The 16,204-nt window shown below is 37.7% G+C and overlaps 2 pseudogenes; both read left to right on the top strand.

Moving 5' to 3' along the window:
• Positions 1–2,050: 2,050 nt before the first annotated feature.
• On the top strand, positions 2,051–4,054 carry LOC127110500 (squalene monooxygenase SE1-like; annotated as a pseudogene).
• A 1,145-nt stretch (positions 4,055–5,199) lies between these two features.
• LOC127110511 (squalene epoxidase 1-like) lies at positions 5,200–15,903 on the top strand (annotated as a pseudogene).
• The last annotated feature ends 301 nt before the right edge of the window (positions 15,904–16,204 follow it).

Below are 16,204 nucleotides of genomic sequence, written 5' to 3' on the forward strand. Positions count from 1 at the left end.
AAAATTCACCCTACCTCTCACAAAGTTCATCTAGGTCACTAACCCTAAGCATTTGCATATCCTGATAAGCATTCATCTCATCCACATGTCCATTATACCGTAATACATTCCACTTGCATTTGAAAAAAACATAACAATCATGGGTTCAAGGGTTTAGCACACGCGACATTGAATATGGGGCTTACAAGGTTGAGATCCATCTTGTCATTTATTGGGGTTTCATTGGCTTGTTCAATAATTCATCAGAGGCCTACTTGTTCATGCTCTCAAAGCCTGGATCAAGGGGCATCCATTCAAGTGTGTTGATTTCAAGAGGTTTAGGTTTGATTATGTGGATAGTTCATTCAGGTGAATTTCCCATACATTTCATTCCAATTCAATATAAATTCAAGACATATGAACCAAATATCAATCACATCCATACAAGTCATAAAATGCCCATTACTTGAGAGAAGAACTACAAAATTTGGTGACTTTGACCAAGTGTTGACTTCGGTCAATAGTTGACTTTTTGGTCAACTTTGACCAAAGTCGACTCGACCCTTTTTCATCCTAAAACCCTAATCCCTATTTCCTTTCCTCCATAATACATCATTGATTCACCATGATTCATTTTGAGACCAAATTCATTTTCTAAACCATAGACCATGCTCGTCTTTTATCCATGTCCATGTTCACTATAATTCTTTTCAAACCTTACACCCTTTCAATCATTTCTATTCTCATATCTATTTTGTTGCATAAGCCATACATTACCATCATAACCATAATACATCAATTCCATTTCAATTTCAATTTCCAAATTTTTTACATTTTTGATTCCATTCAGTTCCAAATATAACCTTCAATTACACCATTCAAATTCCATTTGATTCAATTTCCAATCCCATTGCCTTCAACAACTTTCAATATTAATTACAATTAGCACCATTTAATACATGGTTTGAATTCCATTCAAAATTTCTATAGCATTTAATCACTTCCCATACAATCCAATTCAATACAATCCAAATTTCATCACATCATTCCAATATCAAAAACACAAACCAGGTTCATTAAAGCTTTTTCCATCAACCCCTAACCGTCATATTTCAATTCATTTCCACATGTTCCATTTAAATAAAGTTTGATACATATTTCATACAAAGTTACATTCAATCTCAATTCACATTACATTTAACTTCAATTCACAAGATTACAACCCAAGCCATCCTAACCATAAATCCCTAGTCCAAATTCAGATTACAATAGTTACAAAATTACAACAAAGACAAGCCTCTAACTAGCTTGATCCCAATCTAGAATCCTATAACATCTTCATGGTAGCCCATCCAAAGTTGAGTCCAAATGTTAACCTGCATAATTGGATCACCAAAATTCAGTACCATAACAAGCTTTGTTCTAACCTTCATCATAGCATAAGTCATGTTCAAAACTAACTATCAGCATTGCGTAAAGTTAACGGCATCAAATTCTAACAACATGTTCCAACAACCTATTCACATTACACACATATACATAACTAATATTATACATGACACATACATGACACATACATGATACATACATATATACATTCATACTTACATAGGTTGAAGGTGGATCTTATCACAAGATGCCATAAATCATGATCATGGAAACCCTTTTCGAAGTTTCTGAATTGCAGTATACATCTTCCTTCTTGAACCAACAGCGCTAATTCCCATATCCTTGAGATCTTCCAATGTCAACATGGGAAGTAACTCATCATCCACCTCATGAATCTCAAACATTGGAGCATACCTACTCAACCCTAAATCATATAACCAACCTTCAAACTCATAACAATCGGGAACCACTCTTGAACCAATCTCGAAGTCTTCTAACCACCCTGTCATAACGGAATAGGAATCCTCTTCACCCTCTAACACTCTTCAACCGTATCAACCAACCGAATAACAAACTCCAACCTTCTTCAATAACCACTGCTTCAATAAAACTTTCTACACAAAAGTAAATCAACATTCAATCCAACTTCACAAATAAGCACTTAAGTTTTAACTAATAAAACATGAGGATAAAAACTGAAAAAGGAGAAGCTCCAAATGAAGCTCATAACAGAATTTCCAACAGCTTTCTAACAAACCTCAATAACTTTCTAACCGAATTTTCACAAATAATCCCTAACAGGACTGAGAAAGAAAATTATATAAATGGATCTTCACTCACCTTTGATGGAGGTTCTTCAATCTCCTTTCATCTAGAATCTCCATCAATCTTCAACCTTCTTTAACACCTTCCTTCTGTTTTCTCCTTCATCTTCATCACATCCTTCAATCTCCACCTTAATCTGCACCCAACCTTCAACACCACGACTCTTCATTCCTCCCATAACACTCCACTACACATTCTTCAACCTCACCTCCAATCTCCAAACCACCCTCCATCCTCAATTCACAACGACAACTTCATCCTTCATAACCCTCACCGCAACTTTCACCATACTTAAGCAAATCCAGAGAACCAACCCTCAATCTTTAACAATACAAGAACTCACACAACGACTCACCCTCATCTCATATCCATCCTCATTTCAATCATCTCGCACGCACGCATAGCTGAAAAAAGCAACACAGCTCAGAAAGAGGATAACATGTATAGCAGGGAAAGCACGAAGAAGAAGGGAAGTGTCATACCCTGATTTTGGTCCTGAAATTTTTTCCATCAATCATTCATTTTCTCTCCTCCTCATGACCATTTCATTTGGTCACGAATCTATCCACTTACACTGATTGTTTAGACAATGCTGCTCTTGCTTATACACTTGAAAAGGATGGACGGCGAGTGCATGTGATTGAAAGAGGTTTGAGTGAATCGGATAGGATTGTAGGTGAATTGTTACAACCTAGTGGATATCTAAAGTTACTTGAGTTGGGTCTTGAAGACTGTATGGATGAAATTGATGCACAAAGAGTCTTTGGCTATTCTCTTTATAAGGATGGGAAAAACACCAAGTTGTCTTATCCCTTAGAAAATTTTGACTCGGATGTATCTGGAAGAAGCTTTCACAATGGTCGTTTCATACAACAAATGTGAGAAAAGGCTTCATCTCTTCCAAATGTAAAATTAGAACAAAGAACCGTCACGTCTTTACTCGAAGAAAAATGGAACCATCAAAGGGGTAAACTATAAAAAACAAGAGTGGACAAGAGTTTACAACAAAGGCTCCTCTCACCATAGTATGTGATGGTTGTTTTTCTAACTTGAGACGCTCTCTTTGTAATCCTAAGGTTGAAGTTCCTTCTCATTTTGTTGGATTGATATTGGAAAATTGTAACCTTCCATATGAAGATCATGGACATGTTATCTTGGGTGATCCTTCGCCAATTTTGTTTTATCCTATAAGTAGTACCGAGATTCGATGTTTGGTCGATGTTCCTGGCCAAAAACTACCTTCTGTTGGTAATGGTGAAATGGCTAATTATTTGAAAACTGTGGTAGCACCTCAGGTGCCAAAATAAGAAACATTCTACCACATTTGATGTCAAATTTGTGTCACAACTCGTTCATTTACGCCTATAAGCCTCTTCTACTAATTGAGGAAATTACATGTTCACGTTCCTTCGGAGTTGTATGCTTTTTTTTATATAGCAGCAGTTGATAAAGGAAATATCATAAGCATAATATAAGCGTTTGTTTTGAAATTTCCAAACTAAAGAAATTAATGAAGAGTACTGGTGGAGAAATAATTCAAGTTCAAGGAGGATAACAATAATGGTTTACAGAGACAATTAAAATGGTTATCGCGGCGGAAAATTCATAATCTTCTTGTTACAATTTGCAGCAGAACTATAATCATTCAGGTTTCATTCAATCAAGTATTGACAATGATGCTTTCACGTTTTTCCGACGCGTTTTGTTGGCAATTCGATGAATTTTCAAAGCCACTCTTCTTGTGATCTCAAGAACAAACAGCTCGACACAGGATCTTAGTCTTTCTCTTCATTCATTCCAAGACAATTCAGCAGTTGCAAGTGGGAGCTTTCATGCTAATTCTGTCCATGTGTGCGTGACCTGCAAAGGACCAACCGAAGATGTAAATCTATCATGCATATGACAGCTCAATAGAATATGCCATGTTCTAAGAATTTTGCACAACGTCAAATGCAGCGTTTCTGCATAAACTCACCGACTCTGCAATGCACATGAAGGGTAGTTAGAGACCAAGAAGTTACCGCTTCCATCACTTGGACCTCCTGCAATGCAAACTCACTTGGGTGTAGAGTATACCACCCGTAACTTGAACAAATGCCTACAAAAAGTGTCCATAAGCTCAAAGTTCAACAAGTTAACAGCAAAATAAATGGTTTGATGAAAGTCAGCTCGTCAATGTTGATTCCTCTGCTCAATGGCCGGTATCAATTGATGCACAAGAATCCTGCTCAAATGCAGTACTTTTAGGTTTTGGCATTGTTGAGAAATGCACTAAGCATGATACAGTTTCAAACCTCCTAAAATCAGGAACTGCTGAGCCGCGTACAGATGGTGCAAATATATCCTTGTTATTAGACTTGATGAAGTTGCAGTTGTCAGCCATTAATGAACCTCAACAATGATTCTCATCAGACTCGTCATCTCTTTTATACCCTAACGACAAATTCAACATCAAGAAGCCTTTGCTGTATTTTCTTCAAGATTACGCACTTACTTCAAAGGCTACAGTTCATCTTGATGGCCAAACCACATTTACGGATGCTGAGATTCAGATGAAAGATCTTCTTCCTGTAGTTGCTGAGTCATACTTGTCAAAGAGCTTACATGAGGGTGAAAAGCACTCAATGCTTGTTCCACACTTCAGCAGGGTGAGTTATCGATGAAGCAAAAGTACAGAGTCGTTCATCCACAATGAAGATGAAGTCTGCCTTAACCGCTCCTTTAAGAAGTCCTGAGAAAGTCAAACTCAAACCATCAAAAAAAAAGAATAAGAAAACCAACAGAGAAAGAGAATCAACCAAGATCAAATAATGAAATGAAAGAAGACAATGGTTCTATTAAAAAAATCCAATTGTTGAACTTTACATGTTGTTGTCCAAAATTATCAAGAACGTTGCAATGACCATAACAAAGATGATGAAGCCTATGATAGATATACTCTACTCTTTGAATAGGAAGCTGTTATCAACTATCCTGCTTTCTTCCCCTACAATAATGCTGGTAAGAATGGCAATTGATGAGTTTGGTACCGCTGCAGTTCGAAATGCATGGTACGATCCAAAACAGGTCTCTGAGCATGTCCTTATTGGTTATACATAACCATTAAGGGTTAAAGATTGGGATAGGGCACTGGTGGAGTTCACTGCTGCAACGCTTCTTGATGAGGAATCTAATATACCAGCCTACTGCACTCAGAACACACGACCTGCAATAACATCACAGTTCAAACCGTCAAACGTATCAAGTCTTCCATTTCCAAACCTATCAAATAAATCAAAGAAACAGAATGCAGGAATCATTTACAAAAGCCTTGCTTTATCACATTCAGATCGACTAATTTGGAGAGTGTGTTAAAAATACAGAAAAACCTGCTGAGTCTCAACCTACCAATGCACATGTGGTAGAAGAGCATACTGAATCTCAACCTACCAATTCACCAGTGCTAGAAGAACCTGCTGAAACTCAGCACAAGACGACTCCAAAAATAACCGGAAGAGGTTCTTCATGGCTGCAAAAGGAATCCTGGACCCAATTGGTTAATAATGATAACAATTCATTTAGAATTTCACAAATTTTGTCTGACATCACTTTCCCGGAACAAACAGCAGAAGCAGGAGGAGCAACAACTGTTAATACAACAACAACAACAAATGCTTTCTAATGTGTTACAGGGGTATCAATCTCACCAACGATTTGGCGGTTTACCTTATAGACAGTCGCAGGGTGAAGGAATAGGAATTGAAAATTTGCATGTGGAACCTTCTCAACATCAACCACCTCATGGAAATGTTCATTGAGTTCTCAGATGCCAGTTTTAGTGTGTATGATGAGCTTAATACCAAGTCTTTGAATAAATCTCAGCAAGAACCCAAGATCGCATCAGTCTCAGGAGTTGGAAAGCCAACCCTTACGCTCACATCACGTAACGTATTTCCTGCAGCAAAATAACATCGAATTGTGAGAGGTGGCCATAGTTTTGAGGAAGAAGATACACAGTGGACCTGTTGTTGCTTTCCATTCTTTTGCTCGCGTTTCACTGCAGTAAAAAAAGCACGTTAACTCAGCAAGGCGGTAAAATTACACAAACAACCCAAAAGAGGAATTAAGGCAAATTCAAGAGGAAAGTACGTGGTTCATATTACCTTTTCCAGGTCAAGCGTCAAATGAGGCAGACAAAGCTGAAGCACCTTAAAGTACTTCCAAGGGATACCCTTTTGATCTCCATAAGCCGAATCTGAAACCCTAACATAGTGAGTATAAAAGGAGAGGGGACGAAAAACCCTAGGAAAGAAAAAAAAAAGGAGATAGCGGCGAAGAGAAAAAAACCTAAAAACTTTGAGGCGAAGAGAGGAAGATCCAAGCATCACCATCGCCGCCGAACCACCGCAGAATATCCAATCTTCTATCATCTTCGTTATGAAATCAAGAAGGAGATTTCTGAAGAACAAGCGACGAAGGTGAGTGTTCTTGTTTGATTTTATTTTGAAGCCACGGTTTTTGCATTTAGAAGGGATTGAGATAAGTATTTAGAGAGAGGGTTTTGAAAGTGATGAACGGAAGATGTTGTGACTTGTTCCACTTCCCTTCAGATTCTTGCATTTATTTTAAGGAATTTTTTGAAGAGTATCGAAGCGTCTGCATTTAGGGAGAGATTGAGAGAGGGAAAGGCGTTCTTTGAGGGAGACGAACGAATCTTTTGGACTTGTTACGCTGTCCTTCATTTCCTTTTCTTTTATTTATTTTAAAAAGGCATTTAAAACCTAATTAAAACCCACCTACCATTTGGTTTTTCTTGCAATTTTTTATTAACTTTTGTCTGCTGGTATTAAAGTTGATTAAAGTGTTGCTATTCCCACCCAATAGCCAGGTGGCTAGGGTTGATCTTTGGGATCCCTCTCTCCATTTTTGTGGGCTTTGGTCAGCCCAATAGACCATCTCGTTCTAGTTTCTTTATTTTTAATCTATTCTTGTTTATATATTCAAGTTGTTGTTAAGGTAACAAATGAACACAAGTGGCTGAGTGGAGAGGAAGCAATTTCACTTTCTTTAGTGGGATGGGTCCGATACTTGGGAATAGCATATCTTCATTTGTTTTATTTTTTATACTTAGTATTTTATTTAAATTTTTTATAATTTCTTACTATTTATCTTACCATTTTGTACCTTGTTATCTAGTCTTTTTTTACGCTTGTTGATTTTATTCTCTCCGATTTAATTTTTTTAATATGTTGTAAATAATTTGTTTATTTATTTATTTATTTCCTCCGGTTTACTTTTGGATATATTCTCCATAAACTCATGCGCCATATCAATCTAATTGACCAACACCTCAAACATTCACATTAATCCTTCTACTCAAACGTATTTCTTTATTAAAATTTGAAGAAAAAGATTATCCTGGATGGAATATCCAGTTATAATCCCGAATAATAGGCTCAACCTGTAAGAGCTTGCAAGCCATAAATATTCGCCTTCTCTCCAAAATACCTGTAAATATCTCAAACCATCTTCTTAATAAAATTTGAAGAAAAAGATTATCCTGGATGGAATATCCAGTTATAATCCCGAATAGTAGGCTCAAGCTGTAAGAGCTTGCAAGCCATAAATATTCGTCTTCTCTCCAAAACACCTGTAAATATCTCAAACCATCTTCTTAACAAAATTTGAAGAAAAAGATTATCCTGGATGGAATATCCAGTTATAATCCCGAATAGTAGGCTCAAGCTGTAAGAGCTTGCAAGCCATAAATATTCGTCTTCCCTCCAAAATATTCGTAAATATTCGAACCGTTTTCTTAACAAATTGAAAAGAAACAGACTGCCTGGGTGGAATGTCCTGACGTAGTCCTGAGTATTAGACCCAAGCTATAATAACTTGCAAGTCACAAGTACTCGTCTTTCAAACTTCAAAATACTTAATTCCGATCTTAACCTCTTTCAATAAAGATGGAAATGGAACATGGTGTATATCGTGCATTCCTGAGATTAAGATTCGAGGCGGATGTCTCGCCTATCTTAGCTCTCGCCATCGTCTAAAATTGTCAATGTGGTTTCTTCAAACCCCTTTCTCAATCAAATTCAAAACACGTAATCTTTATTAAACACTTTTTCAATAAAGATGGAAATGGAGCATGGTGTATACTGTGCATTCCTGAGACTAGGATTCGAGATGGATATCTCGCTCATCCAAGTTATCTCCATTACTCAAAAATACGTCCAACCAATCAAACTCTTTTTCGCCGCCGTGCGATTAATCAAAAAACCTTTTTCATAAACGAAAGACATATTATCTTAAGGTAATGCAAAACAATGTTTCGGCCGTGATTGTTGAGTCGAGATAAGTGACTTTTTTCCAAATGTTAATTTGTAAATCCATTCGATGTGTGGTATACGTTCGCTCCTCATCTGTTTTGGGTAAAATAATGTTTTCATCGATTAATACAATATAGCTTTCGCTAAAATCGACCAACAAACAAACATTTTTCTACCCAGAACTACGTAAGCCTTGATTTCTCTGTTGAGATACGTAGGAGCAGGATTCGTAAATCTTGTCAGGCCCACTGATAAAAAACTTTGGTTTAGTCCTTTGTCAAAAATCCAAAAACATTCTCCTTTCTTCTATTCTTTCTTTCCCACCTAATAACTTGAAAAGCCTAACATTTCAACTAACACTAACGCACACAACTAACCTAATGGTTCCCGTTGAGTACAACGGACGTGAGGGGTGCTAATACCTTCCCCTTGCGTAATTGACTCCCGAACCCTGATTTGGTTGCGACGACCAATAATCATTGTTGTTTTGTCTTGGGTTTCATCGATATTTCCCCTTTCCTTTTTAGGAATAAATAAAGTTCGGTGGTGACTCTGTTTAGTCCATCATTGCGAGCGTGCGATTGCGCTTCGCTTAGGTCGTATTCCCATTTTTCCTTGAGGTGTGACAGATGGCGACTTTGCTGGGGACTACCATAACTCCCTAAGTGAGTCAAGCCTAGTTAGGTCGTTTGTGTGCCTTTGTTTGTTTACCTGTGTGGCTTTTTCTTTATTGTTTTGCTATCTTTATTGTCATATTGATATAAATCTGTTGTATTGGTTCGATATGCTTTGGCACTTGGATACTCTGATTGCAAACCTTGAGGGAAAGACTTTTTACCCGAGTCTCGAGTAAAAACATAAGATAGGACAAGGTTGAGTAGTGCGGGTCCGCGAGATGAATTTCTCGTTGGGTCGGTGCGAGAACCTTACTTAGAGTAGATTCTTGAGAGGATGTTGTCGCTCTGCAAGTAAGTTGTCGTAAGCTTCGATATTTTCTTTAGGATCCATGACTCTAAGGACCATTCATAGAACCTTAATCCTATGTCCAACTAGGAAAGATGGTTGCGTAGTGTGGGTCTGCGAGATGAATTTCTCGTTGGATCGATGCGAGAACCTCACTTAGAGTAGATTCTTTGGATGGAGTTGATGCCCGGCAAGTAAGTTGCCATAGGCAGCAAACAGTCTAATGGATCCATGACTCTAGGAACTTTTTTGAAACCCTAGATCATACCAGGTGAGAACCTATTCTTGGAAAGTAATCAGATTCATCAGTACCTCAGACTTTTGAACTCGTGTATTGAGAAAAAAAACAAATATGCATGGCTTGTATTGCATTCATTTGCATTCAATTGCATCTGCATCTCATCATAATGCATGTCATTTTTCAAACAAAATACAAAAAAACTCATCCATCCTTTGTCCATGACTAGCAAAGTGATTCCTGACACGCGTTTAGAACAAAGAACCATGTCTAAGGAAAATTCAAGAATCATTGAAGGAGGATGGCTCAGGTACATATATCTTGATTTCTGGGCCAAGTAATGTGAAAGGGAAAGGACCCCTGAAACCCCTCAAGGTTTTGTACCACAAGGAAGAGGTCAAGGATGTGGCTAATGAGATATCATCATTTCCTGGTAAGAGCATTGAGATATCGCCTTGGATTTCCAATGTCACAACACATAACCAACTTCTACAACCTCTGATTCAAAACTCATTGGTGGTTCCCAAGTCTCTTAAGCCGGTTCCACAACCTTACCCACCCGGGTATGACCCAAACGTGAAATGTGGATATCATGCCGAATCAGAAGGGCACTCAACTGAAGACTGTAGCGCTTTCAAAGCCAAAGTACAACAGTTGATGGACAACAGCTACATAGCCTTTCAAGGGGGAAGCTTGGTGGTAAATGTTAACCCATCGGCCGGATAAGTGCGAAGGTCTCAAGGGGTGTCCCCACAAGTTAATGGATCAAGTTTGAAGAAGTCATTCCCTAAAGTTGGCAATCATTTGGTTGTTTCAACACTTCTTTTGTAGTTTCTTTGCATGTTGATTGTTAATTTCTTTTAAGCATTGTGGTTTTCTTTGAATTGGTAAGATTAATGAAATGTTTATGCATCTTTTGAATTGTTCCATTCGTATTAACTCGTTTTTCATTCATGTTAAAAACAAAAATACTCCTCTCATTCACTTTTGTTTATCAAACCGTTGTGTTAACAAAGATTGGAAGGAGGATGATGAAAACGAAACACCTGAAAATTGTTGTGGTATGCTTTTGAGTAAAACCTTGTCGATGATGTAAGGCATTATTTCAAATCCCCAAACACTGAAGTGGTAAGGAGTTAATCCCTAGACAACCACTTTGAGCCTAGAAGTTGGTGTTTATTTCGGATCTAAAACCCTTAATCTTAACCTGGGGCAGGGTAGTTGTGTTCAGATAGTTTGACCGTGCATTCGATCTTTCAAAGAAACTCGTCCATATGTACACCCTCAAATTAGGTTCAACCACATGTTATCCTTCGCGCACATGTTGAGCTGTCGAAGAAGTTGAGAAAAGCTAAAATTAGTGTTGGTTGATCCTCATCCACCAATAACCTGGCAGTCAACACGTAAAAAAAACAGAAAAAGTCCGCTAAGTCAAACACCACAAAATGACTTAGGCAAAAGTCAGGGCATCCCGATGGACCTAAAGCTTCAAAGAAGCGGTCCAGGCAAAAGTAGGGATAAAGAAAATCAATTAAAAGAGGTCATTAAATCCTCAACAAAAACAAAATAAGGTGACTGCCATTTCAAGAAAATCTCACCTTGAACCCTCATTTTCACTTTCGCACCTTCGAAGTCGAATGCGTGTATTGAATTAACTGAACATAGGAACTGGAGAACATCAAGAAGAAGGGGTGGGTAAAAATAAATTTTGAGCCTTATATCCTTTTGTTTCAAAAAAACCGTGAACCAGACCACGTTACAATCCTTAAAAGACCTAATTGAGGCAGAGTTTATTCTGAAAGCATACTACAACAAGGTTGTGTTAACCTGACTCCAAACGATTTTTGTTAATCATTTGATGGCACAAACTTTCATACTGTGAATGACTTGATCACCATTGTGTTCTTATCAATGACTCGTCCACTGTATTTCACCCATTCATATCAATAAACTTTGATTTCAAATTTTTGCATAAGCATTGAATTAAAATTACCATTTTTGAATGAACAATCGTATTTGCGAGTCAACACTTAGCATCAAATAAATTCCAATAATATACAGTTGAAGAACTTGATAAAGTGAAAGAAGTCTTGTCAGGGGAAAATCACTTTGAGTATCGGTCAATCCAAGCCAATCACCCTAATGGTCATCTAGCCAAGAGTAATTTTCTTCAAGACTCAGACAGGGACAAGCCACCTCAGAAGCTCATTGAGTCCAACAAGCCAAGGACAGTCAATCAAAAGTCTATCGTTCCTAGATTTGGTTAATCAGGGGTAGACCACTGCAAGTCTCGAACACTTGGGGCAAGCCATCTTGAGATCGTCTCATGTCAAGTTGTTTCAAACCCACTTTCAAGGTGAACATTTTCAAAGATCCAACAGACTAGGGCAAGATGAGCCACAGAGGGGCAGAAGCTCTTTCTTCGTGCTTTCAAATTTGATGAATCAAAAGTCTATCATTCCAAGATTTGGTTAATCAGGGGTAGACCACTGCAAGTCTCGAACACTTGGGGCAAGCCATCTTGAGATCGTCTCATGTCAAGCTGTTTCAAACCCACTTTCAAGGTGAACATTTTCAAAGACCCAACAGACTGGGGCAAGATGAGCCACAGAGGGGCAGAACCTCTTTCTTTGTGCTTTCAAATTTCTCAAACAAATTTTTCCATATATCAACAACTATTGAGTTTAAGACGAGTGCTCAAAAATTATGATAGCACGATTCATTAATCCTCTAAAAGGATCCCATTGGCTAAGTTATGACTGTCAAGCTTGATGGAATTCTCCTTTGACAACATCTATCACAAAATATTTGGTTGAGTTCTCGGGGTTGAGGAATCATGACCTCCAACCCTTTACAAACTCCCAGTCCACTCAAGTGTCATCATTTTTATATCATGATCATTCATATATCACGCATAAAAAGAAATTCAAGTCATGCATAGCCGAAATGTACTTCGTGCTCATTTTGCATTGACCCGGGTCTTGTTGTTGATCATATATCCTTTGACCTCTAATTTCAGTTTGTCTTTGGGGCCCTTAATCCATCATCCAGTTTTCGCAGTCATCTTCCAATCCAACTTAGTTAGCAATTTTGTCCATGAGGTTCAATTCCTTTTAGGATAATCCGATGAATTTCTGGATTACTCCTTTGTTTATTGATGTATTTCTATAACTTGTCTGATGTATTTCTAGATGTTTCCCCACCTATCTGATGTATTCTCGAATGTGTCTGTATTCTGATGTATTTCCAGAATTTCCTCAATGTATTACCAGATGTGTCTGTATTCTGATGCATTTCCAGAATTTATTTCTTTTACTCTCCGATGAATTCTCAGACATGTCATGTTTGTTCTGACGCACTTCTATAACCCATATGCCATTCCCTAGCATTATTTCTAGACGCATTGGTGTCTCCTAAAATTTAGTTGTCACTAGGCATTATTCCAAGTTTAGTTGTTACTATAACTCGTTTTAAACCCAATTGTCATTGGCATCACTGTCAGTCTGTTTGTAAATACATTTGTAATTAATATCTGAAGTTTGGTTGTCGCCAACATCGTTTTAGGTCTAACTGTTGTTGGCACCAATCTGTTAAAAGCTGGTTGTAATCCATTGCTCACAGTTAAAGTCCAATTGTTGTTGGCACTAATCTATTAAAAACTGGTTGTAATCCATTGCTTACAGTCAAAGTCCAATTGTTGTTGGCACCTGTCCGTTAAAAGTTGGTTGTAATCCATTACTTACGGTTAAAAGTCCAACCGTTGTTTGGCACGTACAGAGAGTTTAATTACCCTGTCTTTCCTGATGGTTCCGTGAAAGTCATGTATGACTTATCATCTTGAGGAATTCCCAGAAGCTTGGAGGTTTTTCGTGTTAGAAAACTCCAATGATGTTGGTTTTGTTTGATTTCTTTGTAAAGAATCATCATAGCCTTTTGCACGGATGATCTACTTATAAGAAGACTCCTGCTTATCTTTGTTTTGCATAATTTCCCTATTAAGAATCTCCAAAATCTTTGATTGGATGAATTTCTTGTGAGAAATCTCCAGAATTCTCAGAAGTATTCTAAAGTGTCAGGTCAGGTATGAACCTATTGATGAAACTTGATATGTATGTTTGTCGGTCTTTTCAGGTCATGTATGAACCTATTGATGAAACTTGATATGTATGTTTGTCGGTCTTTTCAGGTCATGTATGAACCTATGGTTGAAGTTTTCTTTATGTTGTCTAGTTTGTCAGGTCACGTCTGAACCTGTTATTAAATTCTTTGACTTTCTCCAGAATCGTCAGGTCATGTCTGAACCTGTGAGTGAAACTTTCTTTGAATATCCAAATGTTGGGGTCATATATGAACTTGTTGATTAAAAAAAATTCTTTGGTTTTCTAATTTTCTTAGGTCATGTTTGAGCCTTTTGTTGAAACGCTTCGAATTTTCCAATGTTGTTAGGTCATGCATGAGCCTGTTGATGGAACTTTCTTTGCACGTTTTCCGGTATTGTCAGGTCATGTTTGAATCTGTTTATGGAACCTTTTTTATATCCCCCAAGATTGTTAGGTCATGTCTGAACCTGCTGTCAGAATCGTTCTTCGTATTCCCCAGCATTGTCAGGTCATGTATGAACCCGTTGCTTTTAAGCCTTTATTCCAGTATTACCATGTCATGTCTGGACCTGTTTTGAAGAATCTTTTTCTTTGATTGTTCCAGTGTTGTCAAGTCATGTATGAACCTATTGTTGAACCTTTTGTTCCAATGTTATCAAGTCATGTATGAACTTGTTGTGGAAATTTTCTCAAAATATTCAAGTTGTAGTAAGTCATGTGTGAACTTACTGTCAAAATATCCGGTGTTCTAAGTGTCGTTTGTCAACTTTCACTTCGATTACTCCCCAGTGTGTGTCTGACTCTCCAGCAGGATTGGTATCCCCAGCGAGTTGGTTTTTACCTTTTATTTGTCTCCATGTGGACCATCAGCATTCCCCACAGATTGGTCTGTCCGATAGCATCTCCTGTTAAGGATTCACCGTGTCCCTAACGGGTAAATCCAAAAGAGTCATGCATCCATGCATATCATATCATAACATTTTCATTTTTCAGGATCAAAATCTGGGTCTCCATAGTATTTAACCATCCCCCACTGCGATCCGATGAAAAGTGATGTTTTATTTTCCTCTGGTGGAGGATGTTTAAATAGGGGCAACTGTCATACCCTGATTTTGGTCCTGAAAAATTTTCCATCAATCATTCATTTTCTCTCCTCCTCATGACCATTTCATTTGGTCACGAATCTATCCACCTACAGTGATTGTTTAGACAATGTTGCTCTTGCTTATACACTTGAAAAGGATGGACGGCGAGTGCATGTGATTGAAAGAGATTTGAGTGAACCGGATAGGATTATAGGTGAATTGTTACAACCTAGTGGATATCTAAAGTTACTTGAGTTGGGTCTTGAAGACTGTGTGGATGAAATTGATGCACAAAGAGTCTTTGGCTATTCTCTTTATAAGGATGGGAAAAACACCAAGTTGTCTTATCCCTTAGAAAATTTTGACTCGGATGTATCTGGAAGAAGCTTTCACAATGGTCGTTTCATACAACAAATGTGAGAAAAGGCTTCATCTCTTCTAAATGTAAAATTAGAACAAAGAACCGTCACGTCTTTACTCGAAGAAAAATGGAACCATCAAAGGGGTAAACTATAAAAAACAAGAGTGGACAAGAGTTTACAACAAAGGCTCCTCTCACCATAGTATGTGATGGTTGTTTTTCTAACTTGAGACGCTCTCTTTGTAATCCTAAGGTTGAAGTTCCTTCTCATTTTGTTGGATTGATATTGGAAAATTGTAACCTTCCATATGAAGATCATGGACATGTTATCTTGGGTGATCCTTCGCCAATTTTGTTTTATCCTATAAGTAGTACCGAGATTCGATGTTTGGTCGATGTTCCTGGCCAAAAACTACCTTCTGTTGGTAATGGTGAAATGGCTAATTATTTGAAAACTGTGGTAGCACCTCAGGTGCCAAAATAAGAAACATTCTACCACATTTGATGTCAAATTTGTGTCACAACTCGTTCATTTACGCCTATAAGCCTCTTCTACTAATTGAGGAAATTACATGTTCAGGTTCCTTCGGAGTTGTATGCTTTTTTTTATATAGCAGCAGTTGATAAAGGAAATATCATAAGCATAATATAAGCGTTTGTTTTGAAATTTCCAAACTAGAGAAATTAATGAAGAGTACTGGTGGAGAAATAATTCAAGTTCAAGGAGGATAACAATAATGGTTTACAGAGACAATTAAAATGGTTATCGCGGCGGAAAATTCATAATCTTCTTGTTACAATTTGCAGCAGAACTATAATCATTCAGGTTTCATTCAATCAAGTATTGACAATGATGCTTTCACGTTTTTCCGACGCGTTTTGTTGGCAATTCGATGAATTTTCAAAGCCACTCTTCTTGTGATCTCAAGAACAAACAGCTCGACACAGGATCT

The sequence above is a fragment of the Lathyrus oleraceus genome, chromosome 1 (assembly GCF_024323335.1).
Source record: "Lathyrus oleraceus cultivar Zhongwan6 chromosome 1, CAAS_Psat_ZW6_1.0, whole genome shotgun sequence".
NCBI lineage: Eukaryota > Viridiplantae > Streptophyta > Magnoliopsida > Fabales > Fabaceae > Lathyrus > Lathyrus oleraceus.